Below are 24,798 nucleotides of genomic sequence, written 5' to 3' on the forward strand. Positions count from 1 at the left end.
CCATATTCAATGCCTTCATAGCTTTTTTTTGCCCTGATGATGATATGTGAGAATTGAAAAGACCTCCCCATATTAAATCTATTCACATAGTTACTATCTGGTACGGATCGTTTCATGTTGGTGAAGTCTATAGAAATACATGATTGTTTCACCAGGCTAAATGCACTCACAAGGTTTTATTAACTTCACTCAAAGGATTTTTCTAAATTATGGTTTATTTTTTGCCTTTGAATATGACTGATATGCGAAGGTGTTACCACTTTGCTTACATTCATAGGGTGTCCCTCTTGTTTGTCTTCTTTTATGTATTTGAACGATGATTGCTCATTCAAACAGAGAGGCATAATAACACTGATTATATTATTGGGTTTCTATTGAGTATGTCTTCTTTTATTTACTTGCAAAGTACTATGATTTAAAAAAGGTGTGCCACATTTCTTACATTCATAGGGTTCCTATGCAGTATGTATTATATTATGGGCTAGGAAATGACTGTTTTGGGAAAGATTTTACCACAGTAGTTACAGTCCAAGCATTTTTCTCTAGTACATATTCAGTTATACAATTGAAGATGATTGGGATGTCTAAGGCTTAGGAAGATTTAAGACATTCATTGGGTTTCTCTGCTGTGATTGTTTATGTATTTGGAGGTCACTGCTTTGTGAGAATGTTATAAAACCACACTGGATGCGTTCAAAAAACTTTCTCTCCTGTATGTGTACTTTTTAAGATTTTAGAGACCACTGCTTTGTGAAAAAGCTCTGACACATTGGTTACAGTTAAAGGGTTTCATTCCTGCATGGTTTCTGTTGTCTTTGTAGATGACTCTTTTGTGCAAAGGCTGTAGCATATTTGTTCCATTCACAGGGTTTCTCTCCAGTATGTCTTCGTTTTTGTTCTTAGATATTACTACTTCCTGCAAAGGCTTTCCCATATTGGTTACATTCATAGGGTTTCTCTCCTGTATGCATTCTTTTATATTTTTGGTGATCACCACTTTTTACAAAGGGTTTACAACACTGGTTAATTCATAAGGTTTTTCTCAATTATATGTTCTTTAATGTCTTTTGAGATTACTCCTTTGTGCAAAGGCTTTGCTATATTAGTTACACTCATAGGGCTTCTTTCCGGTATGTGTTCTTATATGGCTTTGGAGAGTACTGCTGCGTGCAAAGGCTTTGCCACATTGGTTACATTCATAGGGTTTCTCTCCTGTATGTTTTCTTATATGGCTTTGGAGATGACTGTTTCCTGCAAAGGCTTTACAACATTGAGTACATTCATAGGGTTTCTCTCCTGTGTGTGTTCTTCTATGTTTTTAGAGAGTACTGCTGTGTGCCAAGGCTTTGCCACATTGGTTAAATTCATAGGCATTCTCTCCTGTGTCTGTTCTTTAATGTTGTTGGAGACTACTGCTGTATGCAAAGGTTTGGCCACACTGGTTACATTCATAGGGTTTCTCTCCTGTGTGAGTTCTTATACGTATTTGGAGAGTATGGCTTTCTGCAAAGGCTTTGCCACATTGGTTACATTCATAGCGTTTCTCTCCTGTATGAGTTCTTATATGTCTTTTGAGATGACTCCTTTGTGCAAAGGCTTTCCCACATTGGTTACATTCATAGGGTTTCTCTCCTGTGTGTGTTCTTTTATGTGTTTGGAGATTACGGCTGTCTGCAAAGGCTTTGCCACATTGGTTACATTCATAGGTTTTCTCTCCTGTATGAGTTCTTATATGTATTTGGAGATGACTGCTCTGTGCAAAGGCTTTGCCACATTGGTGACATTCATAGGGTTTCTGTCCTGTATGGGTCCTTTTATGTTTTTGGAGACCATGGTTTTGGACAAAGGCTTTACAACATTGGTTAAATTTATAACGTTTTTCCCAATTACATGTCCTTTTTTGTCTTTTGAGACTGCTCCTTTGTGCAAAGGCTTTACCACATTGACTACATTCACAGAGTTTCTTTCCTGTGTGTGTTCCTTCATGATTTTGGAGAGCACTGCTTCTTACAAAGTCTTTACAACATTGGTTACATTCAGAAGGTTCTCCTCTATTATGTGTCCTTTTATGTGTTTTGAGATTATTCCTCTGTACAAAAGCTTTACCACATAGGTTACCTTCATAGGGCTCCTCTGCATTATGCCTTTGGGTATGACTCTGAACTGCAAAGCCATTACCATACAGAATAAAATCAAAGGTTTGCTTTCCAGTAAAATTTCTTTCATACCTGCAATAACAATTGGCACATGTAAATTTTTTCTCACATTGATTATATTCATGAATCTTTTTATATCTATGAATTCATTTCAAATTTGGTTTAAGTGTAAAGAGCAAAATGATCTTAACATAATATCAGTTTGTTTACATTCAAAGGTGTTGCTTTTTATTATGGGTTGTCTTGAATGTTTGAAGACACATGGAATAGGAAGAGAATTGATTACATGACTCATATTTATTCCATAATTTTTCTATTAAGAGTGTTAACATATTTGAAGAGAACTCAATGAACTCAGAGCGTTTGTAGACTGACTGCAAAGATAAATTTTGCTATCTTTGAGGAATACTACAATTGCAACATGAGCCAATGAGAAGAGGATAATTTCTATAACCCTAATCTCATAAAGTGATTCAGCACTTTGAATGTGTAAATGTCACCAATCATAGTCAAAAACTAAATATTTATCAACTTTGCTCACATTAAGAAACTCTCCTCAAAGTGGTATCTACTGTACATCTTCTAATTGTTCTGGAAAAGAGAAAAGTATGTTGCTACTTTCAGTATCACTATGCTCTCCTGGCTTGCATTCACAGGGACATATGACATCCATATCAAAAGAAGAATAACACATAACAGTCAACACATTACAAAAGAAAACTTCTACATTACATTTACACAATTTCACTTTGTTTTCCTTACAGAGCTGTGGTACAGGGTTTAAGGTTTCTCCACAAAACCATTCTTAAATCTCATAAACTGTTCATATCATTAAATTTAGTCATGCTGTTACAGAATATGGTTCACCACAATTTACTATGGACTATTTGCTTATTAAAAGGGTGTAGACATATAATGATGACCTAATCAATATTTGATGCAGTGTGTATTTTACCCTGTTGCATTTCTTTAAAACTTGCTGCACACATGAAATTTTCGTGGGAGGCATTATCTTATCATCTTTCACGTGAAAATTACCTTCCATGTCTTCCAGAACTTTTATAATATTCTTCAGTAGTATTGTCTTCCCAAATGTATCCTAAAAATGGTATCAGAGAAATTATGTTAAATAATTGGAATTAGGCAACATTTAAGATACTATCTTTAGTGAACTTTAGAACCATGTCTGATTTACTCACTTCATTCTTCCTCATTTTAAGTGAAATAAAAAAAAAACTGAATCAGGGTTGGGGATTTAGCTTAGTGGTGGTGCGCTTGCCTAGCAAGCGCAAGTGTCATTGGGTTTGGTTCCCAGCTCCGAAAAAAAACCAAAAAAACAAATTAAATATTAAACAAAACCAGCTGTGCCTATATTTTACAAAGTGAATGATACATTCATTGAATTACCTATAGCGCTGAGATTCCTACAGGTCTCCAGCATTATACCTTGGTAGAGACTCTTCTGAGAAGGATTCAGCAATGCCCACTCTTCCTGAGTGAAGTTCACATGCACATCATCATAGGTCAGGACATCCTAAAGGATACAATACATGTGTACATGATACATCATGATACCGCCTTCCACTCTCCATTTGTGCCAAAAGCTGGAGCTTTCCCAAGGAACTGCATACCCAAAACCGGTCTTCAGGGGTGGTCTATCAGGAGCACTCTCACTCCTATGCCCACAGGTGAAACTGCACTTTCTCTCCACTGACTATCCAAAGGGAGATACACCAGGAGCTTTCAAGGCACAGGAATGTCTGAGTAACCTGGGATGCGACCCTTATGGTCTGCATGTGCTCTCAGAGCTGAGGCGGTCCTATTGCTCTCTAGATCAAAAACTTCACCACATTGAGATGGTCTCTTAGGAGTGCTCTCATTGCAAATCATACAGGTTGGAACACACATTTGCTCCACAGTTGTTAAAGGAGAGATGAGCTTGGAACAATCTTGGCAATGGAGTGGTGGGTAGGCCTGGCAGAGGACAGACCTGGTCTCTATCTGTACCCAGTGCTAAGGGTGTGTCATAGCCCTCCAGACCAAAAACAAGGCCAGAGAGTACTGGTCTCCCAGGAGCATTCTCATTCCTAGGATCAGAGGCATATGAGTCTGCAGGAGGAACAAGCTATTGTCAGAAGCAGCAAGATCAACTAACATTAGCAATAACTGGATGGCAGTAGGCAAGCATATGAAGCAAAGCATCAGAAATCAACACTAATTGTCATCATCACAACGCAGTTCTCTCACCACAACAAGTAATGGGTATATCAACATACCAGCAAAGCAAGATTTGGATTGAAAATCACATCTCATGGTCATGATAGAGGATTTTAAGCAGGACATAATTACCTCCTTTAAAGCAATACAGAACACATGTAAATAAGTAGTTGCCTTAGGGAGGAAACAATAAAATCCCCTAAAGATTTACATAAAAAAACTAATAAAGAGGGGAAGAAACTGAACAGAGTCATCTAGGATCTAAAATTGTAAATAGGAACAATAAGGAAACCACAAGGAGAGACAAACCTGAAGATAGGAATATCGGAAACGGATCAGGAGTAGTACGTAAGCATCACCAAAAAATTATAAGGGTTTGAGAGAGAATCTCAGGGGCAGAAGATCCCATAGAAAACATTGACACAACAGTTAAAGAGAATGCAAAAAAACCCCACAAAACTTCTAAGTCAAAACATCCAGGAAATCCAGACAGTACAATGTTGTGAGAAAAGCAAACTTACGGTTAGTAGTTATAGAAGATAATAAAGATGCCGAAGATAAAAAGCAAATATCTTCAAATTTTTTGTGAAGTAAACTTCCCTAACTTAACGAAAGAGATGCCCAAGAACGTAAAAGAAGCCCACAGATTCAAAATAGACTGGACCATAATAAAATCTCCTCCCATCACACACATCATTTAATGTCTGCTTTCTGCTATATGGATTATGTTACAAGATGTGGAATTTGTACTATTTACAGACCCAGCAGTATAAGCACATGAGAAACTTTTGCATCTCAGAGCCTCCTTTTGTAAGTAAGAATTGAATTTCTGTGAATCATTCCATTGGCGGGAGGTAATAGAAAGGTAAAAGGATTGTAATGAACTACTTCTGAAGGAACCCTATTACCTCTTTTCTACTAATTTCTAAACAATTGACAAAATTAGTCAAACAAAACTGAATGTAGAACATTCAGAAATTCAAGAACTCACAAAATGACATGGGAAAGAGAGTTCATCACAGAGGCTTGTGGGCTCTCCTGAGACTGCAGGGCAGTAGAGACCGACAACTCTCCCTACCATTGCCCACATCCCTGGTCTAAGAGGAAACTGTATAGGGCCTCTGGGAACAGGAAGATAGGCACAATCAAGCTGCAGTACACTGCAGTCCAGACTGTGTCCTGAACTGAAAACACCTGGTCAAGCAGCTCCCTGCACCCAAATCCTGTGGGAGGGAGAGCTATACCATCAGAGGGGCAGACACACCTGGGAAACCAGAGGAGACTACTCTCTGCCCACATTTCTTACTCTAGAGGAATTTGCTTAGTCCCATCTGGGTGCCCTGTGCACAGAGATCCTGGAGGAGGTGGAGGCCCTGCTGGCTGATGCCCTCACTGAGAGTTTAAACACAGCCCCGAGGAACACTTCAGAACCGAGACTAGAGGTAAGAATAACTTTTCTGTTCCAAGAAACTTGCCTGGTGGACTCATGACACATGCCCACAGGAACAGCTGAAAGCCAGTGGACAGGAAAGACTACACTCCTCAAAGCAGAACACTCTGTTACCATAACTGGCTGAAAGAAAACAGGAAAACAGGACTCTTGACACGCAGGCCTATAGGACAGGTCAAGTCACTCTCAGAAATAGCAGAACAACTGAACACCAGAGACAACTGGATGTTGACAGGTAACTGAAGGAACCCAAACAAGAGGAATCAAGAATACATGGCATCATGGGAGCCCAATCCTCCCACCAAAGAAAACACTGGATATCCAAACACATCAGAAAAGGAAGATCTAGATTTAAAATCACATTTGATCACGATGATGGAGGACTTCAAGAAAGACATAAAGAACTGCCTTAGAGAAATGCAGGAAAACACAAATAAACAAGTAGAAGCCCTTAGAGAGGAAAAACAAAAATCCATGAAAGAATTACAGGAAAACAAAATCAAACAGGTGAAGGAACTGAAAATGGAAATAGAAAAAAAAATGAAGAAAGCACAAAGGGATACAACCCTGGATATAAAAAAACAAACAAACAAACAAAAAAAAACAAAGAAAGAGACAAGGAGCTGTAGATACAAGCATAAAACAGAAAACTAGAAAAAGAAGAGAGCATTTCAGGAGCAGAAGATTTCATAGAAATCATTGACACAACAGTGAAAGATAATGTAAAAGGGAAAAAGCTACTCCCCAAAATATACTGGAAATCCAGGACACAATGAGAAGATCAAACCTAAGAATAAAAGGTATAGAAGAGAGTAAAGAATCCCAGCTCAAAGAACCAGTAAATATCTTGAACAAAATCATAGAAGAAAACTTCACTAACCTAAAGAAAGAGATGCCCATAAACATAAAAGAAGCCTACAGAATTCTAAACAGTTTGGACTAGAAAAGAATCTCCTCCCGTTACATAATATTCAAAACACCAAATGCACAAAACAAAGAAAGAATATTAAAAGCAGTAAGGGAAACAGGTCAAGTAACCTATAAATGCAGACCTATCAGAATTACACCAGTCTTCTACCAGAGACTATGAAACCCAGAAGATCCTGGAAAGATGTCATACAGACAATAACAGAACACAAGTGACAGTCCAGGTTACTGTACCCAGCAAAACTCTCAATTAACATGGATGGAGAAACCAAGATATTCCATGAGAAAATCAAATTCACACAATATCTTTTTACAAATTGAGCCATACAAAGGATAATAAATGGTAAAGCCCAACATAAAGGAGGCAGGCTACACCCTAGAAAAAGCAAGAAAGTAATTGTCTTGCAACAGAAAAAAGAGAAGACAAGTACACGGATATAATCTCACATCCAAATATGAATATATCAGGAAGCAACAATCACTATTCCTTAATATCTCTCAACATCAATGGACTCAATTCCCCAATAAAAAGACACACTAAGAAACTGGATATGTAATGAGGATCCAGCACTTTGCTGCCTACAGGAAACACACCTGAGAAACAAAGACAGATACTACCTCAGTGTGAAAGACTGGAAAACAACTTTCCAAGGAAATGGTCTGAAGAAGCAAGCTGAAGTAGCCTTTCTAATATCGAATGAAATCAATTTTCAAGAAAAAGTCATCAAAAAAGATAAGGAAGCGCAAGGCCCCGGGTTTGGTACCTAGCTCCGAAAAAAAAAAATATCAAGTATTAAACAAAACCAGCTGTGCCTATGTTTTACAAAGTGAATAATAAATTCATTGAATTACCTATAGCGCTGAGATTCCTACAGGTCTCCAGCATAACACATTGGTAGAGACTCTTCTGAGAACGATCCAGCAATGCCCAATCTTCCTGAGTGAAGTTCACATGCACATCATCATAAATCAGTACATCCTAAAAGATACAATACATGTGTACATGATACAGCATGATATCACCTTCCAGTTTCCATTTGGTCTGCATCTGCTTCCAGAGCTGAGGTTGTCCTATTGCTCTCTAGACCAAAAACCTTACCACATTGAGATTTTCAATTTTCAAGCAAAAATCATCAAAAAAGATAAGGAAGGACACTTCATATTCACCAAAGAAAAAATCCACCATGATGAACTCTCAATCCTAAATATCTATGCTCCAAATACAAGGGCACCTATATACATAAAAGAAACCTTACCAAAGCTCAAAGCATAACTTGCACTTCACACAAGAATATTAGGAGATTTCAACATCCCACTCTCACCAATGGATAGATCATGGAAAAAGAAATTAAACAGAGACATAGTAGACTAAAAGAAGTCATGAACCAAATTGACTTAAACAGACATTTATACAACATTCTATCCTAAACAAAAAGATATACCTCCTTCTCACCACCTCATGCTACTTTCTCCAAAACTGACTGTATAATCGGGCACAAAACAGGCCTCAACAAATACAGAAAGGTAGAAATAATCCCAAATGTTCTATTAGAACACCATGTCTGAAGCTGGTCTTCAATAATAACAGGGAAAGAACTCCCACATATGCAGGGAAGTTGAACAAAGCTCTACTGAAAGATAACCTGGTCAAGGAAGAAATAAAGAAAGAAATTATAGATTTCTTAGAATTTAATGAAAATGAAGGTACAACATACCCAAACTCATACACAGGACACAATGAAAGCTGTGCTAAGAGAAAAACTCATAGCTCTGAGTGCCTGCAGAAAGAGAGAGGAGAGAGCATATGTCAGCAGCTTGACAGCACATCGAAAAGCTCTAGAAGAAAAAGAAGCAAATACACCCAGGAGGAGTAGAAGGCAGGAAATAATCAAACTCAGAGCTGAAATCAACCAAGTAGAAACAAAAAGGATTATACAAAGAAGCAACAGAACCAAAACCTGGTTCTTTGAGCAAATCAATAAGATAGATAAACCCATAGCAAGACTAACCAGAGAAGACAGAGAGTGTGTCCAAATTCACAAAATCAGAAACGAAAAGGGAGACATAACAACAGAATCAGAGGAAATTCAAAAAATCATCAGATCCTACTACAAAAGCCTATATTCAACAAAACTGGAAAATCTGGACAATTTCCTAGACAGATATGAGGAAACGAAGTTAAGTCAGGAACTGATAAACCATTTAAACAACCCCATAACCTGTCAAGTATTAGAAGCAGTCATTAGGGCTGGGGATTTAGCTCAGTGGTAGAGCGCTTACCTAGGAAGCGCAAGGCCCTGGGTTCGGTCCCCAGCTCCGAAAAAAAGAACCAAAAAAAAAAAAAAAAAAAAAAGAAGAGGATTCTAGAAGCAGTCATTAAAGTCTCCCAATGAAAAAAAGCCCAGGTCCAGATGTGTTCAGTGGAGAATTCTATCAGACCTTCCTAGAAGACATCATACCAATAATATCCAAAGTACTCCACAACATTGAAATAGACGAAGTGCTACCCAATTCCTTCTATGAAAGCACAATTACTCTTATACCTAAACCACACAAAGACCAAAAGGAAAGAGAAATTCAGACCGATTTCTGTTATGAATATTGACGCAAAAATACTCAATGAAATTCTGGCAAACCGAACCCAAGAGCACATGAAAACACTCATCCATCATAATAAAGAAGGCTTAATGCCAGATATGCAGGTACGGTGTAATATACGGAAACCTATCAACGTAGTCCACTATATAAACAAACTGTAAGATAAAAACTATATGATCGTTTTATCAGACGCTGAGAAAGCAGTTGACAAAATTCCACACCCCTTCATGATAAAAGTCAGGAAAGAACAGGAATTTTGGGCCCATATAGAAACATAGTAAAACTATATAAAGCAAACCGGTAGCTACCATTAAACTAAAAGGAGAGAAACTTGAAGCAATACCACTAAAATTAGGGACTAGACAAGGCTGCCCACTCTGTTCCTACTTATTCAGTATGGTTCTCGAAATCCTAGACAGAGTATTCAGACAGTGAAAGGAGATCAATGTGATACAGATTGGAAAGGAAGAAGTCAAAATATCACTATTTGCAGATGATATGATAGTATATTTAAGTGATCCCAAAAGTTCCACCAGCGAACTACTAAAACTGATAAACACCTTCAGCAAAATGGCTGGGTACAAAATTTACTCAAATACATCCGAAGCCTTCCTCTACAGAAAAGAGAAACAAGTCGAGAAAGAAATTAGGGAAAAGACACCTTTCATAATAGTCCCAAATAATATAAAATGCTGCGGTGTGACTTTAACCAAGCAGGTGAAAGATCTGTATGATAAGAACTTCAAGCCTCTAAAGAAATTGAAGAAGATCTCAGAAGATGGAAAGATCTCCCATGCTCATGGATTGGCAGGATTAATATAGTAAAAATGGCCGATTTACCAAAAGCGATCTACAGATTCAGTGCAATTCCCATCAAAATTCCAATCCAATTCTTCAGAGGGTTAAAAAGAACAAATTGTAAATTCATCTAGAATAAGAAAAAACCCAGGACACCTAAAACTATCCTCAACAATAAAAGGAATTCTGGGGGAATCACTATCCCTGAACTCAAGCAGTATTACAGATCAGTAGTGATAAAAACTGTATGGGATTGATAAAGAGACAGGCAGATAGACCAGAAGAATATAATTGAAGATACAGAAATGACCCCACACACCTATGGTTACTTGATGTTTGATAAGGGAGGCAAAACAATCCAATAGAAAAAAAGATAGCGCCACACCCGCGGATCCCGGCCCGCAGCAGCTCTCTGCTCCCAAACCCGTGGGAGAGAGACCTCACAGCCTGGTCAGGTGGGCACTCCTGAGGCTGCAGAGCGGAGGAGACCACCAACACTGCCCACCCCTGCCCACATCCCTGGCCCAAGTGGAAACTGTATAGGGCCTCTGGGTTCCCGTAGGGGAGGGCCAAGGAGCCGCAGGACCCCTGCGCCTGAGACACCTCCAGAACCTGAAGGAAACAGACCGGATGGGCAGTTCTCTGCACCCAAATCCCTGGGGAGGGAGAGCTAGACCTTCAGAGAGGCAGACATGCCTGGGAGGCTAGAGGAGACTGCACTCTGCGCACGTCCAGACACCGGAGGAAAACACCAGACGCCATCTGGAGCCCTGGTGCGCAGAGGCTCCCGGAGAGAGCGGCGCACATCTTCCCGGTTGATGCCGCCGCGGAGAGGACTTGGGCAGTGCCCCGTGGGCGGACTTGAGCCTTGGAACCACAGGTGGGACCAGCTTTTCCCCTGCAGGAGGCCTGCCTGGTGAACTCGGGACACACAGAGGCAAAATTCCTCTAGGACCGGGCACTTCCTGTGTTTACCGGAAGTCCCACACCCGCGGATCCCGGCCCGCAGCAGCTCTCTGCTCCCAAACCCGTGGGAGAGAGGCCTCACTGCCTGGTTGGGTGGGCACTCCTGAGGCTGCAGAGCGGAGGAGACCACCAACACTGCCCACCCCTGCCCACATCCCTGGCCCAAGAGGAAACTGTATAAGGCCTCTGGGTTTCCGTAGGGGAGGGCCCAGGAGCGGCAGGACCCCTGTGCCTGAGACACCGCCGGAACCTGAAGGAAACAGACCGGATAAACAGTTCTCTGCACCCAAATCCCGTGGGAGGGAGAGCTAAACCTTCAGAGAGGCAGACACGCCTGGGATACCAGAGGAGACTGCACTCTGCGCACATCCAGACGCCAGAGGAAAACACCAAACGCCATCTGGAACCCTGGTGCACAGAGGCTCCCGGAAAGAGCGGCGCACATCTTCCCGGTTGATGCCGCCGCGGAGAGGACTTAGGCTGTACCCCACGAGCAAACTTGAGCCTCCGGACCACACTTAGGACCAACTTTTCTGCTGCAAGTGACCTGCCTGGTGAACTCCAGACACAGGCCCACAGGAACAGCTGAAGACCTGTAGATAGGAAAAACTACATGCCCGAAAGCAGAACACTCTGTCCCCATAACTGGCTGAAAGAAAACAGGAAAACAGGTCTACAGCATCTCTGACACACAGGCTTATAGGACAGTCTAACCACTGTCAGAAATAGCAGAACAAAGTAACACTAGAGATAATCTGATGGTGAGAGGCAAGCCCAGGAACCCAAGCTTCACCAACAGAATACAAGAGATGGAAGAGAGAATCTCAGGAGCAGATTCCATAGAAATCATTGACTCAACTGTCAAAGATAATGTAAAGCGGAAAAAGCTACTGGTCCAAAACATACAAGAAATCCAGGACTCAATGAGAAGATCAAACCTAAGGATAATAAGTATAGAAGAGAGTGAAGACTCCCAGCTCAAAGGACCAGTAAATATCTTCAACAAAATCATAGAAGAAAACTTCCCTAACCTAAAAAAGAGATACCCATAGGCATACAAGAAGCCTACAGAACTCCAAATAGATTGGACCAGAAAAGAAACACCTCCCGTCACATAATAGTCAAAACACAAAACGCACAAAATAAAGAAAGAATATTAAAAGCAGTAAGGGAAAAAGGTCAAGTAACATATAAAGGCAGACCTACCAGAATCACACCAGACATTTCACCAGAAACTATGAAGGCCAGAAGATCCTGGACAGATGTCATACAGACCCTAAGAGAACACATATGCCAGCCCAGGTTACTGTATCCTGCAAAACTCTCAATTAACATAGATGGAGAAACCAAGATATTCCATGACAAAACCAAATTTACACAATATCTTTCTACAAATCCAGCACTACAAAGGATAATAAATGGTAAAGCCCAACATAAGGAGGCAAGCTATACCCTAGAAAAAGCAAGAAACTAATCGTCTTGGCAACAAAACAAAGAGAAGAAAAGCACACAAACATAACCTCATATCCAAATATGAATATAACAGGAAGCAATAATCACTATTCCTTAATATCTCTCAACATCTATGGCCTCAACTCCCCAATAAAAAGACATAGATTAACAAACTGGATACGCAACGAGGACCCTGCATTCTGCTGCCTACAGGAAACACACCTCAGAGACCAAGACAGACACTACCTCAGAGTGAAAGGCAGGAAAACAACTTTCCAAGCAAATGGTCAGAAGAAGCAAGCTGGAGTACCCATTCTAATATCAAATAAAATCAGTTTTCAATTAAAAGTCATCAAAAAAGATAAGGAAGGACACTTCATATTCATCACAGGAAAAATCCACCAAGATGACCTCTCAATCCTAAATATCTATGCCCCAAATACAAGGGCACCTACATACGTAAAAGAAACCTTACTAAAGCTCAAAACACACATTGCACCTCACACAATAATAGTGGGAGATTTCAACACCCCACTCTCATCAATGGACAGATCATGGAAACAGACATTAAACAGAGACGTAGACAGACTAAGAGAAGTCATGAGCCAAATGGACTTAACGGATATTTATAGAACATTCTATCCTAAAGCAAAAGGATATACCTTCTTCTCAGCTCCTCATGGTACTTTCTACAAAATTGACCATATAGTTGGTCAAAAAACGGGCCTCAACAGGTACAGAAAGATAGAAATAATCCCATGCGTGCTATCAGACCACCACGGCCTAAAACTGGTCTTCAATAACAATAAGGGAAGAATGCCCACATTTACATGGAAATTGAACAAAGCTCTACTCAATGATAACCTAGTCAAAGAAGAAATAAAGAAAAAAATTAAAAACTTTTTAGAATTGAATGAAAATGAAGGTACAACATACCCAAACTTATGGGACACAATGAAAGCTGTGCTAAGAGGAAAGCTCATAGCGCTGTGTGCCTGCAGAAAGAAACAGGAAAGAGCATATGTCAGCAGCTTGACAGCACACCTAAAAGCTCCAGAGCAAAAAGAAGCAAATACACCCAGGAGGAGTAGAAGGCAGGAAATAATCAAACGCAGAGCTGAAATCAACCAAGTAGAAACAAAAAGGACCATAGAAAGAATCAACAGAACCAAAAGTTGGTTCTTTGAGAAAATCTACAAGATAGATAAACCCTTAGCCAGACTAACGAGAGGACCCAGAGAGTGTGTCCAAATTAACAAAATCAGAAATGAAAAGGGAGACATAACTACAGATTGAGAGGAAATTCAAAAAATTATCAGATCTTACTATAAAAGCCTATATTCAACAAATCTTGCAAATCTACAAGAAATGGAAAATTTCCTAGACAAATACCAGGTACCGAAGTTAAATCAGGAACAGATAAACCAGTTAAACAACCCCATAACTCCTAAGGAAATAGAAGCAGTCATTAAAGTTCTCCCAACCAAAAAGAGCCCAGGTCCAGACGGGTTTAGTGCAGAATTCTATCAAACCTTCATAGAAGACCTGGTACCAATATTATCCAAACTATTCCACAAAATTGAAACAGATGGATCACTGCCGAATTCCTTCTATGAAGCCACAATTACTCTTATACCTAAACCACACAAAGACCCAACAAAGAAAGAGAACTTCAGACCAATTTCCCTTATGAATATCGACGCAAAAATACTCAATAAAATTCTGGCAAAACGAATCCAAGAGCACATCAAAACAATCATCCACCATGATCAAGTAGGCTTCATCCCAGGCATGCAGGGATGGTTTAATATACGGAAAACCATCAACGTGATCCATTATATAAACAAAATGAAAGAACTAAACCACATGATCATTTCATTAGATGCCGAGAAAGCATTTGACAAAATTCAACACCCCTTCATGATAAAAGTCCTGGAAAGAATAGGAATTCAAGGCCCATACCTAAACATAGTAAAAGCCATATACAGCAAACCAGTTGCTAACATTAAACTAAATGGAGAGAAACTTGAAGCAATCCCACTAAAATCAGGGACTAGACAAGGCTGCCCACTCTCTCCCTACTTATTCAACATAGTTCTTGAAGTTCTAGCCAGAGCAATCAGACAACAAAAGGAGGTCAAGGGGATACAGATCGGAAAAGAAGAAGTCAAAATATCACTATTTGCAGATGATATGATAGTTTATTTAAGTGATCCCAAAAGTTCCACCAGAGAACTACTAAAGCTGATAAACAACTTTAGCAAAGTGGCTGGGTATAAAATTAACGCAAATAAATCAGTAGCCTTCCTCTACACAAAAGAGAAACAAGCCGAGAAAGAAATTAGGGAAACGACACCATTCATAATAGACCCAAATAATATAAAGTACCTCGGTGTGACTTTAAACAAGCAAGTAAAAGATCTGTACAATAAGAACTTCAAAACACTGAAGAAGGAAATTGAAGAAGACCTCAGAAGATGGAAAGATCTCCCATGCTCATGGATTGGCAGGATTAATATAGTAAAAATGGCCATCTTACCAAAAGCGATCTACAGATTCAATGCAATCCCCATCAAAATACCAATCCAATTCTTCCAAGAGTTAGACAGAACAATTTGCAAATTCATCTGGAATAACAAAAAACCCAGGATAGCTAAAACTATCCTCAACAATAAAAGGACTTCAGGGGGAATCACTATCCCTGAACTGAAGCAGTATTACAGAGCAATAGTGATAAAAACTGCATGGTATTGGTACAGAGACAGACAGATAGACCAATGGAATAGAATTGAAGACCCAGAAATGAACCCACATACCTATGGTCACTTGATTTTTGACAAAGGAGCCAAAACCATCCAATGGAAAAAGATAGCATTTTCAGCAAATGTATCTGGTTCAACTGGAGGTCAACATGTAGAAGAATGCAGATCGATCCATGCTTATCACCCTGTACAAAGCTTAAGTCCAAGTGGATCAAGGACCTCCACATCAAACCAGATACACTCAAACTAATAGAAGAAAAACTAGGGAAGCATCTGGAACACATGGGCACTGGAAAAAATTTCCTGAACAAAACACCAATGGCTTATGCTCTAAGATCAAGAATCGACAAATGGGATCTCATAAAACTGCAAAGATTCTGTAATGCAAAGGACACTGTGGTTAGGACAAATTGGCAACCAACAGATTGGGAAATGATCTTTACCAATCCTACAACAGATAGAGGCCTTATATCCAAAATATACAAAGAACTCAAGAAGTTAGACCCCAGGGAGACAAATAACCCTATTAAAAACTGGGGTTCAGAGGTAAACAAAGAATTCACAGCTGAGGAATGCCGAATGGCTGAGAAACACCTAAAGAAATGTTCAACATCTTTAGTCATAAGGGAAATGCAAATCAAAACAACCCTGAGATTTCACCTCACACCAGTGAGAATGGCTAAGATCAAAAACTCAGGTGACAGCAGATGCTGGCGAGGTTGCGGAGAAAGAGGAAAACTCTTCCATTGTTGGTGGGATTGCAGACTGGTACAACCATTCTGGAAATCAGTCTGGAGGTTCCTCAGAAAATTGGACATTGAACTGCCTGAGGATCCAGCTATACCTCTCTTGGGCATATACCCAAAAGATGCCCCAACATATAAAAAAGACACGTGCTCCACTATGTTCATCGCAGCCTTACGTATAATAGCCAGAAGCTGGAAAGAACCCAGATGCCCTTCAGCAGAGGAATGGATACAGAAAATGTGGTACATCTACACAATGGAATATTACTCAGCTATCAAAAACAACGGCTTTATGAAATTCGTAGGCAAATGGTTGGAACTGGAAAATATCATCCCGAGTGAGCTAACCCAATCACAGAAAGACATACATGGTATGCACTCACTGATAAGTGGCTATTAGCCCAAATGCTTTAATTACCCTAGATGCCTAGAACAAATGAAACTCAAGACGGAGGATCAAAATGTGAATGCTTCACTCCTTCTCTAAAGGGGGAACAAGAATACCCTTGGCAGGGAAGTGAGAGGCAAAGATTAAAACAGAGACTGAAGGAACTCCCATTCAGAGCCTGCCCCACATGTGGCCCATGCATATACAGCCATCCAATTAGACAAGATGGATGAAGCAAAGAAGTGCAGACCGACAGGAGCCGGATGTAGATCGCTCCTGAGAGACACAGCCAGAATACAGCAAATACAGAGGCGAATGCCAGCAGCAAACCACTGAACTCAGAATAGGACCCCCGTTGAAGGAATCAGAGAAAGAACTGGAAGAGCTTGAAGGGGCTCGAGACCCCATATGTACAACAATGCCAAGCAACCAGAGCTTCCAGGGACTAAGCCACTACCTAAAGACTATACATGGACTGACCCGGGACTCTGACCTCATAGGTAGCAATGAATATCCTAGTAAGAGCACCAGTGGAAGGTGAAGCCCTGGGTCCTGCTAAGACTGAACCCCCAGTGAATTAGACTGGTGGGGGGAGGGCGGCAATGGGGGGAGGGTTGGGAGGGGAACACCCATAAGGAAGGGGAGGGGATAGGGGGATGTTTGCCCGGAAACCAAAGAATTATTATTAAGTATTAAATAAATTAAAAAAAAACCGCATAACCTTTCAGTGGGACATACACAGCGTTCATGTAAGAAACAGAGGCAGACTCCTGCAGCAACCGACTCTAGTCATTCATACATGAATTAAATCACGGGCAAATGTATTTGTAAGTCAATGTCTATGTGAATAAAATTTTACCTTTAACAAAAAGAAAGAAAAGAAAAAAAGATAGCCTTTTCAGCACACGGTGCTGGTTTAACTGGAGGTCAGCCTGTAGAAGAATGCAGATTGATCCATTCTTCTCACCCTCTTGAAAACATAAGTCCAAGTGGATCAAGGACCTCCACATCAAACCAGATACACTCAAACTAATAGAGATAAAAGTGGGGAAGAGCTTCTAACACGTGGGCACTGGAGAAAATTTCCTGAACAAAACACCAATGGCTTATGCTCTAAGATCAAGAATCGACAAATGGGATCGCATAAAACTGTAAAAATTCTGTAAGGCAAAAAACACTGCTGTTAGGACAAAACAGCAATCAGATCTTTACCAATCCTACAACAGATAGAGGCCTTATATCCAAAACATACAAAGAACTCAAGAAGTTAAACTGCAGGGAGACAAATAACCCTATTAAAAATGGGGTTCAGAGCTAAACAAAGAATTCACAGTTGAGGCATGCTGAATGGCTGAGAAGCACCTAAAGAAATGTTGAACATCTCTAGTCATAAGGGAAATGCCAATCAAAACAACCTTAAGATTCCACCTTGAACCTGTCAGAATGGCTAAGATGAAAAACTCCAGAGACAGCAGATGTTGGCGAGTATGTGGAGAAAGAGGAACACTCCTCCATTGATGGTGGGATTGAAGACTGGTACAACCACTCTGGAAATCAGTCTGGAGGTTCCTCAGAAAATTGGACACTGCACTACCTGAGGAACCAGCTATACCTCTCTTGGGCATATACCCAAAAATGCCCCAACATATAACAAAGAAACATGCTCCACTATGTTCATAGCAACCTTATTTATAATAGTCAGAATCTGGAAAGGACCCAGATGCCCTTGAAGAGAGGAATGGATACAGAAAATGTGGTACAACTACACAATAGAATATTACTCAGCTCTCAAAAACAATGACTTTATGAGATTCATAGGCAAATGGATGGCACTGGAAAATATCACCCTGATTGAGGTAACCCAATCACAGAAAAACACACATGGTATGCACTCATTGATAAGTGGTTACTAGCCCATAGTCTCGAACTACCATAGATCCATAGAACACATGAAAATCAGAAGGATGATCAAAATGCATTTGCTTCAGGATTATCTGTGAAAGCCTAGAATAAACATGAACTTGAAACTTGTTGAGACAGGAAGCAGGTAAGAAACAAGAGCCACACCAAGGAAGGGGTCAGAATGATAATGATAAAAGAGAAAGATCAGTTACCTAATGCTTGGATTACATAAGGAATTGAAGCTGGGAGAATGGCATCCTAACCCTTGGGGTAGAGGAGGAGGTATGCCAGCAATATTCTGTGACTGTTAGGGAGTGAGTTCTGATTAGAGAATCAGAAGTTCAGTTTAGCATTGATTTGATAAATATGGCTCCCATGCCATTGGTCCCAGGGATTCAGACTTAACACTACTGAAAAGGAGAAGAACGAAATGAATTAATTATATTCTCAAATACTATTTGTCAAATTCAAAACACACTGGATGGTCCGATATTTTCCAAGGACTGATGTGTGTACTAGAGCACACCAAGTATTATATCTTTTCTCTAACATTTTGTATTTTCAAAGAGGAATAATAACTTTCCTGGTTAGGCACAGCCACACTTTGTCTAGATCTTCTTTTTTTTGAACTAGTGGAAATACAGAAATTTGGTTCATACATATAAGTTCAGTTTCTCTTTTAAGTTCACCTTTGCTCCGATCTGGAAAACACTCCAAGATGACCAGTCTGGAAATTTACTGATTGTCTAAAATTACTTGCCTACTCATGGTTAATGAGAACAAGTTCCAAAGCAGAAATGCCTCGCCTTATTTATTCCTCCTGCTTTTTTTGGGCTGTGATTATTCCAGCTCCAAAGTTGTCAGAGAAGTAAATTCTTAACTACACAGGTTCCTTGTAATTTGTAGTTCTCGCATCCCTAACACAGAGAGGTTAGACAACACTCATTCATGTCTTCTTTTTCTCCTTAATGACAAGATAAACGAGAGTCAGAAAAGTCTTTAGGACAGTGTTCTGACCACTGGTCGGTAGAGGCAAGATTAGGTGGTCAAATCAATCTTAACTGGATGACCTCAAGAAAGCCTGAGCTACAGAGATGTTGCTCTAAAAAGGAAGATATAAATTCTCTTTATAAGAAGAAATGAAATTCTTAATTCCTGGGAAACATTAGAGAATAGAACCAGTACTGGAATATAGCATGTGTGCATAAATAATGAAATGTATAAAGTAATAACCAAAATTGACATTAAGCAAAGATAAATACAAGTGACTTTGAAAAACAGCAGGTACTTCTTCATAGAAGGAATGGCATTAATAAGATAGTTTTTATCCTTGTCCCTATGTGAAATGTTAACTTCTGAGATCCATATCATGACACACCAAGCTACAGAAGATGGCATCTTCTATAAAATTTGGGGATGATTTAATTTGGTAAACAAAGATTGCACATATCTCTATATTACGGGTCCTAAAATAGGAATTTATCATCCACTGTCTCACGCTCATCTTCAAAAATTAAGGATCCACTAATCTACTTTTTTATTACATGTATTATTTAATATGTGATGTGAAATTAGAAATTTTTCACCCTGCCTGAATCAGGTACTTCTCCAGATTGGTGACTGCTACAGCAGACTCCCTTCAACTTTGGTTGTTGATCTAGCTATTGCCCGCCCTTTTTCATCTGACAGTTAACAGAGTACACAATTCCCCTGGTTCTCATGTGAAGGTAGAAAAAATGGACAGTTCATTATAAGAGTCAAAAAAGCAAGTATAAAACATCATTTTGCTTCATTCCTTTATCTCAAAAATTTAGGGATTTCCAGTAAAAGAATGCAAGGTCATCGCCCTGGGGAGCAACTGACCAAGATCAAGGCTACCCGAGTCTTAGGCTAGTCTAAGACTACATTGTCTGAGAATCATTTCAATACAGACCAGAAGATACAGCTCTCTCAGAGTTAATATATACCAGAAAGAAATCACTTCCCATACAATTAAAATATCAACAAGCAAAAGTCTTTTTAATGATACCATGGGCTCCGTTCTATGTAATGCTAAAAGAGGAGCTAGCCAAAAAACAGTGTTTTGGATTCCACATATGCTGGGATGGATGATTTTCTATCCAGAAAAGGCCTCAGGTTGTTGAAATACAGTTTAAATAAGGATTGCAAGTGCTACGTAGGCAGCTAGCAGATTTACACAGCAAAGATCCCCAGAATCATTTCTTAAGTGCATGAGAGTCCTGAAATAGTAGTTTCTTTTCCAGTGATGGGGTCCTGATTTGGAGGTCCAGAAGATGACAATGCTAGGAAAGGTAGAAGGTAGAATCTGCAGCAGCTGTGGTGGGTAGATCATGCACAAGCTGTGTCTTTTATGAAGTGAGGTTCTGAAGAGTAGCGTGTTTTATACTATTTACAGGGGATAGGTAGAACCAAGTGGAAATTTCTATGAAGCCGTCAGTAACTCTCATAAAATGGTACAAACTCAGGAGAAGTCTAATAAAACAGTGCTGTACAAAGGGAACCGTAAGTATCCAAAAAACATTCCTATCCAAGTCCACATTTGACTTGGAACTGATAATCGTATCCATATGGAAGACCAGGCCTCAATGTTGTTTGTGACACTCTAATCTCATCTTGAGCATTTTGTTAGGGTCCTGTTTTTGATACCATCATGGGCCTTATCGCTGAGTTTAAACAAGATTTGTCCCCTTTTTTATGGTTTGGAGACAAATATCTGGACAATCCTGCTAAACAAACATATATACTACTATCCTAATCTTAAACAGGACTGCTTAGCATACTCCATACCCATACAGAAGGAGAGGGGAAGGGGTTAGGTGGATGTTTCCCTGGAAACCAGTAAATGTAATAATAATTGAAATGTAAATAAGAAATACCCAACTGTAAGTAATAAAGACCCAAATGCTGGATCTAGAGGGTGTAAAAGACAACCATTATATATTTAATAATTTTACAACAACATAATTAGTTAAGGAAGAAAGAAAAAAAATTAAAGACTTTTAAGAGTTTAATGCAAATGAAGGGACAACATACCCAAACTCATGGGACACAATGAAAGCACACTTAACAGGAGAACTCAAAGTTCTGAGTTTCTCCAAAATCAAACTGGAGAGAGTACAGCAGCAGCTTGACAACACACTTGCAAGCTCTAGAATAAAATGGAACAACTATACACAAAGACAGCATGGCATACTGAAACTCAGTGCTGACAACAACCAAGTGGAAACAAAGAAAGAAACAAAAAAGAAAAACAAAAAGAAAAATCAAACAAAACAAATACAAAGCAACAACAACAACAACAACAACAACAACAAAACAAACTCTATGTAGAATGAAAAAAACCAGGAGCTAGTTCTTTGAGAAAATGGCCAATGTAGAAAAACCTTTGCCAAACTCAGGGGAGGGCACCTTGATTGTTTCGAAATTAACGAAATCATAAATGAAAAGGGAGAAAAAACAACAGAAACAGAAAATACTAAATAATTATGAGATCCCATTCCAAACACCTATACTCAACAAAACTTGAACATCAGGAGAAAGTGGAAAATTTTCTACACAGATACTCTTGGACCCGAAGGAATACCACCGAAGATCCACAGGTAACCAAAGACCACCAGAGCCTAGATTCGATGCAATCAGCAAGAGGTTTATTAATTCTGGGGCATCGGGGTTCCTCAGCCTTCAAGCAAGAGAAGATGGCTAAGAACCCCATTCTACAGATATATGCTATATTTAAGGACAACAACCAAAAAAAAAGCCACAGGAATGGGGATGGGGCTATCAAGGCCCACAAGGATTTTTTTGGAGCTACAGTCAGGTTGTCCTTGGTTCCTGGAACAATGCTGTGGTTTTGGGTGGTGGAAAGTCTGTGCCATTCCTACCGGTCATGTGACTACCAAGAGGAGAGGATGTAACTAGGTAATAAAACCACAAATGAGTGGGGGAGGTATAACTGGTGGAATTTCCCGGCAGGGGAGCACACAAACACCCATCAAAGAGAACTCCAGATCAATTTCCCATAAGAATACCAATTACAAAATACTCAATAAATTTCTAGCAATCTAAATCCCAGAACACATCAAAATAATCACCCATCCCGATCGAGAAGGTTTCATCCAAGGAATGCAGGGATGGTAAAAGTATATGTAACTCCATAAATGTAATTCATTGTTTAACAAACTCAAAGAAAAAAAAACATGTTCATCTCATTATAAATTGTGATGGTTTGCATATGCTTGGCCCAGGGATTTGCACTATTAGCAGGGATGGCCTTGTTTGAGGTTGTGTGTCACTGTGTGATGGCCTTTGAGATCCTCCTCCTACCTACTCCTCAGATGATTAGTCTGTTCCTGGCTTTCTTTGGGTGAAGATGTAGAACTCAGATCATTCTGCACCATGTCCCCCTGGACGCTGCCATGCTCTCTTCTTGATGATAATGGATTAAACCTCTATACTTGTATGCCTGCCCCAATTAAATATTGTGCTGCAAAAACTTGCATTGACCATTGTGTGTGTTCACGGAAATAAAACCCTAAGTGAGAAAGAAACTGGTACCAGGGCCTGGGGTATTGCTGTGATAGGCCTGTTCATCCTTTTCTTTGAAAGAATGTGGACTTTGGGACTTTGGGTTTGGATAGCAATGGAATGCTTTAAATGGGACTTAATGTGTTATCTTATTAGGAATGGGGCAATCTTTGTTACTGAGAGTGATTTGTATTGTGCAGGCTTGGCCCAAGTGGGTTCAAAGGAGAAGGATTTCAGTATGTGCTGTATAGACTGCTTATGTAGTATTTTGTTGCATAATGTCACTACTTTATGCCTTGTCTGAAGAGTCTGCTCAAGGCTAAGGTGAAAAGATTCAGATTAATTGTCTTGACAAAGAAGTCTCAGAAATACCCATCATAGACTTTGTTTTCAGGTTAAGTCTCATGTAGAGCACTTTAATGAAAAACGGGAAGTTGAGAGAGGAAAAGTACAAAATATATGATTTGAGTATTAATGTTATCCAGTGAAATGGAGCTGAATCCTCCCTTGAAGGTTAGTAAATTGAATTAAGGAAGAAATGATCTTTTGTCAAGGTTCCACCAAACTAAATTAGCTCCAGCCATTTAGAAAAATCTTTTAATCCCAGGAGACAGGAATACATGTCTCTAAAACCATAAACTTAGTATTCTGTAGACTACCCCATCCAAGCCACATTCTCTTTAAGTTTCATTTTTAGAAAATCCTACAAGTAGAAATGAAATGTTTAAATTTATTTCTAAGGCTCATTGCTATTGTTAAAATAAAATATAGTAACAATACCAACTTGGGAAAGAAAATATAATTTGAGATCAGAGTTCCTGGCTATATCTCATTATTGGATGATGTCACAGGGTCAGGAGCTTGATACGAGAGTACGCAGCTGTCCACTGACAAGAGCAGAGATTGCTTAGATTATGTGGGCTAATGAACAGTTCACTTTCTGAATTCTTCCACAACCAGGGTCCGTCCCTAGGAAATTGAAGCACTCACCTTAGTGAGTATATTCACCTCAAAAAACATAATTATGACAGTATCCCACACATATAGTCACATGCTAACCTGATTCAAATGATCCCTGCTTGAGACTTTCCTTCCTGTGATTCCAGATTGTGCCAAGTTGACAATTATAAGGATCCATCACATCCTCTTCATTTCTATGGTCGTTGAGACAAACTGAAAAGTAAGTCTTCTGGGCTTTGAACAAACCAGAGCACTTGTGCATGGTTGGGTGATTATGACAAGATCCCATTCTATACAAAATGGTATGGTGACAGCCTTAGGGCAACCAACCAAAGAATTAGCAGGGAAGCCCATGATTCCACTTACAGAACAACTGAACACCAGGTGTCATATAGGTTTCCACACAGGTTGATCACACCCATATTCTCAAGACATGCAAGTTGAAACATCCAGACTTCATTAGAGAGATGAAGAAGTAAGGAATGCATGATTTATACAGAGAACAGAGTATCAGTCAACACATCTGCCATAATATGGGTGAACATTCAAGTCCCTTAGTGGTTTTTCTATTGTTCTGATAAAATACCATAACAAAGGAAACACATAGAAAAGCTCACTGAGGACTTACAGTTTCATAGTAAGTACAGTAAGATTTTGCAGCCATTTTTGCAAGGCATTTATTCTTATTGTGAGCTCCAAGTTTGTGAATTTGAAAAACCTGTTGCTTGGTGAGCCATTGCTCAGCTCTAAGGCATAACATTGAAACTGAGATATTTCTATAAACAGGATTAAATGAACTTAACCATAAATCAAAATTAAAAGAATGTGACAATTGAGAGTGAATGAACACAGGATGTGGAATGGGAGGCAATGAGCTAAGGAGTATTTAAGGTAGCTTGGAGAAAGAGAAAGACCCTTTATTTTTGGGTAG

General features: G+C 39.5%; 1 pseudogene; it reads right to left on the reverse strand.

The window, feature by feature from the left end:
• Window positions 1–729: 729 nt before the first annotated feature.
• Window positions 730–24,531, reverse strand: Zfp951-ps3 (zinc finger protein 951, pseudogene 3; annotated as a pseudogene).
• Between the last annotated feature and the right edge of the window lie 267 nt (window positions 24,532–24,798).

The sequence above is a fragment of the Rattus norvegicus genome, chromosome 3 (genome assembly GCF_036323735.1).
Source record: "Rattus norvegicus strain BN/NHsdMcwi chromosome 3, GRCr8, whole genome shotgun sequence".
NCBI classification, from domain to species: Eukaryota; Metazoa; Chordata; class Mammalia; order Rodentia; family Muridae; genus Rattus; species Rattus norvegicus.